Raw genomic sequence first — 3975 nt, forward strand, 5'->3', positions numbered from 1 at the left:
TTAGGTCATTAGTCACTTTGATAAGAGCGGTCTCAGTAGAGTGGAGAGGGCGGAAGCCAGACTGAAGAGGGTCAAGGAGAGAGTTGGAATTAAGGAAGTGAGACACACGGGTAAAGACAAGTCTTTCCAAAAGCTTTGATGAGTAAGGGAGCAGGGATATGGGACGATAGTTAGAGGGGGAGGACGGGTCTAGAGATGTTTTTTTCAGGATAGGTATTACAGTGGCATGTTTAAGGTCAGCAGGAACAGTGCCAGAAGAGAGAGAGAGCAGTTAAAGATGTGTGTTAGGATAGGCACAAGACAAGGGGAGAGAGATCTGATGAGGTGAGATGGGACAGGATCAAGTGGGCAAGTGGTGGGGCGAGAGGAACGGAGAAGTGCAGCCACCTCTTGTTCAGTAGCTGGGGAGAAAGTCTAAAGGGTAGGGAAAGCATGATTTATGTGTGGTTGAGAAAGAGAACGGCAAGGAGGGGAGAATTGTTTCCTTAGCTGTTCAATCTTGTCAGTAAAGTAATATGCAAAGCTATCAGCTGTAAGGTTAGTTTGGGGGGTGGCCACAGCAGGGCGGAGAAGGGAATTAAAAGTGTCAAAGAGACGTCTGAGATTGCGGGAGCATGAACTAATGAGAGAGGAAAAGTAGGACTGTTTGGCGAGGGCAAGGGCTGCGCTGTATGAAAGCAACATGAATCTATAATGAAGATAGTCTGCCTGGGTGCGGGACTTTCTCCAGGAGCGTTCAGCACAGCGGGAGCAACTCTGCAGATAGCGTGTTGATTTATTATGCCAAGGTTGGGGTCGTGTTCTCCTCGAGGTGCATGTTTGGAGTGGGGCTGCAGTGTTCAAGGCAGATGTGAGGGTAGTGTTATATGTGGAGATGGCCAGTGAGGGACAGGAGAGGGAAGGGATGGACAGCAGTTGTGAATCAATGTCAGCCGACAGCTGCTGGAGGTCAATAGAGTTAAGGTTCCTCTTGAGCTGAGGGGGGTTAGGCTGAGGTTGTTGGGTGAGGGGGTAATTGAGAGTAAACGATAAGAGGTGGTGATCAGAGAGAGGAAATGGAGTATTGCATATATTAGATAATGTACATGAATAGGAGAAAATAAGGTCGAGGGTATTGCCAGCTACATGAGTGGGAGAATTAGCCCACTGCAATAGTCCAAGGGAGGAAGTAATTGAAAGTAGTTTAGAGGCTGCTGGGGTTAAAGGTGGGTTAATGGGAATATTGAAGTCTCCAAGAATTAGGGATGGAATGTTGGAAGAGAGGAAGTAGGGTAGCCAGGCAGCAAAGTGGTCAAGGAAGAGGAGAGGGGAACCAGGGGGACGATATATGACGGCAATGTTAGCAGAGAAGGGTTTGAAAAGGCGAATTGAATGCATTTCGAATGATGGGAAAGAGAGGGAAGGGGGGGTGGGCAGGGTTTTAAAGGAGCAGTGGGGTGAGAGAAGAAAACCTACACCGCCACCTTTAATCTCCGCTTGTCTTGGATTGTGGGTAAAGTGAAGACCACCAAAGGACAGTGAGGCAGGGGTAGCAGTATCCGAGGGAGAGAGCCATGTTTCTGTTAGTGCAAGTAGGTTTAGGGAGTGTGAGATAAATAGGTCATGGATAGAAGTAGATTTAAAGGTGCTGCACACAGAGCGTGCATTCCAGAGGGCAGCTTTAAAAGAGGAATTATAGTGAGAATTACATGGAATGGGTATTAGGTTGTTGTGGTTTCTGGTGTTTGAACCAGGTGGCTGAGTAGTGGAGGGACCAGGGTTTGGAGAGACATCACCTGCTGCTAGGAGTAGTAGGATGGAAAGGAAGAGAAGGTGCGAGTAAGATTTAAATGTTGGGGATGAGAGCTTGTATTTAAGGTATTTAGGAGGGGTGTGTGGAGAAAGGCTGGATAAATATGAGTAAAGTGCATGTGATGAATACAGAGATGAGGGGAGCAGGGAGGGAGCAATATTTTTATCAATATTTGGTGTTTGTGAAGTTGTATGCGAAACTCCCGAACGGATCTCGCTTACATGGTCAACGTCCCCAGCTATTGCCATCTGTATATATTCAGTTTCAGCATAAACTCCTGAACGAGACTCTAACTTTTGCCAAATGTCTGCATTACATTAATCTGAAATAGACGTTTGGCATTTCTTGATAATAGAAATTATCGGATTAATAATATAGATATGTGTTTTATAGGAGGGAAAGATAGTACCCAAACACAGGACTATAGTAATGTAGACACAAGTAAATATAATTTTTAAATTCTTTATTTTTATTGTGCAGGTGGTTACAGGTTATCACATTCGCCACAACAGCGTGTTTCAAAGGTTCACAAGAGTTAGGTAGTGGCATGAGCGTTTGCACATTTTATATTTATAACAAGTTTAGTAAATATTTGTAATCCAGAGTTAAGCATGGTGTTTAATAGTTAAACATGCTAGGTTGCATGTGTAAATAACAAAACTAGTTGCACTGGAGTTTAGACATATATTGCGTTACATTAATTTGCAGGACAGTTTTTACGTTTAAGTGCTGGTTGCATGTTGTTAACTTGCAGGAATAGGTTTCAGCATTTGCAATACATAGATAAGGTATGGATATACTTTGCACATTTTTAGAAGATAGAGTAAGGTATTGCCTAGTGATGTTAATTGAGCGTAGTGAGATACATGTATATGCAGATAATAGAAAACGAATGTGGTATACCTTAATCATGCATATATGTGCAGGTGGACAAATACAAATGCAAAGACAAATGCAAAGACCTGGTGAGTTTTAAACGTTAGGTGAAAGTCACTTGTATTGAAGTAGGTACTCGGCAGGCGTTGGAGCTATAGGCGCCAGGCAGGCATCCTGCCACACTGCCACAGACGAAGTCCCATGTACCTTTTCTCTGTTGCCATGCATGGGCAGATCAAGGTTTCCCGGTTGGTGGGCTCTTTATGAGGTTGGCAGGATACCTGGGTTCAGTGTGTGTTGCTGGTAAAAGGTAGCTGGCTTGGGGGCTGCTCCGTCGTGGTTGGTGCTCGGATTGCGCCGTCTGCCTGTGTCTGCACCTCGGCGGTATCACCTGAGGGACACACAGTTGGGGCTGCTCCAGGCACCATTCTCCGGGGGGTTGGCACTGGTGGGTAGAAGCCCGTCCGCTTTATTGCCGCTTTGATCGCAGTTGCGTGTATGATTTTTTTCGGTCTGATGCAGGTGCGTCCGCCATGTGAGTAGGCTGTAAGTAGAGGAAGCGGGTTCAGGTTTGGTGGCCATCTTGTTTTGGGCCTCGAGCTCCCGTGTCAGCGTGGCACAGCCTCCTAGCGCTGTTGCTGTGGGGCAAGGACCGGGATATCCCCCCCGGTCCAGGGGGGGGGGGGGGATCAGGACCGGGACCACGATGGTCAGCTGTGTTGTTGGGCTCCGTAGGGCAGGATAGTGGAGCGGCGGCCGTCCACTCCACTCACCGCCAGGTAGGTCCCGCATGGTGCGGCGGGGATCTCTCCCCCGGGGGACTAAAACTCCGCGAGCTAGCCTCTCCCCGGCTCCGGTGGCCCGCAATCACCGAGGGTCGCAGTTGTGGGCCCCTTAAACGATCAGAAGTCCCGTTTTTAGGCTTACTTTTGCATGGTTCGCAGGAGCAGATCCTCCCTGCGACCGGCCCCGCCCCCAAGTAAATATAATTTAGAGAAGGCACTAATCAAAGAAATGAAAACCAAATGGGAAATAGCGACCTTAAACAAATATGTGAATGAAAGGATTACACCTAGAGGCCTCAGATTCACAAAGGACCCAACCTCTGATAAAGACGATCCACACTTCATGACAGGTTGGAACCAGATGTTAGATGGCTTTTCCTTCAGCCTTATGGGCTATATTGTAGTTAGGAGGGAAGAAAGCCTGCCAAAATTAAATGAGGACATCATAAAGTGGAAAGATAATCTCATTGAAAATACTATCCCAGAAATGTATAACAATGTAATCAAAGGGATCAAAACAAA

Source organism: Pelobates fuscus, chromosome 5 (genome assembly GCF_036172605.1).
Source record: "Pelobates fuscus isolate aPelFus1 chromosome 5, aPelFus1.pri, whole genome shotgun sequence".
NCBI lineage: Eukaryota > Metazoa > Chordata > Amphibia > Anura > Pelobatidae > Pelobates > Pelobates fuscus.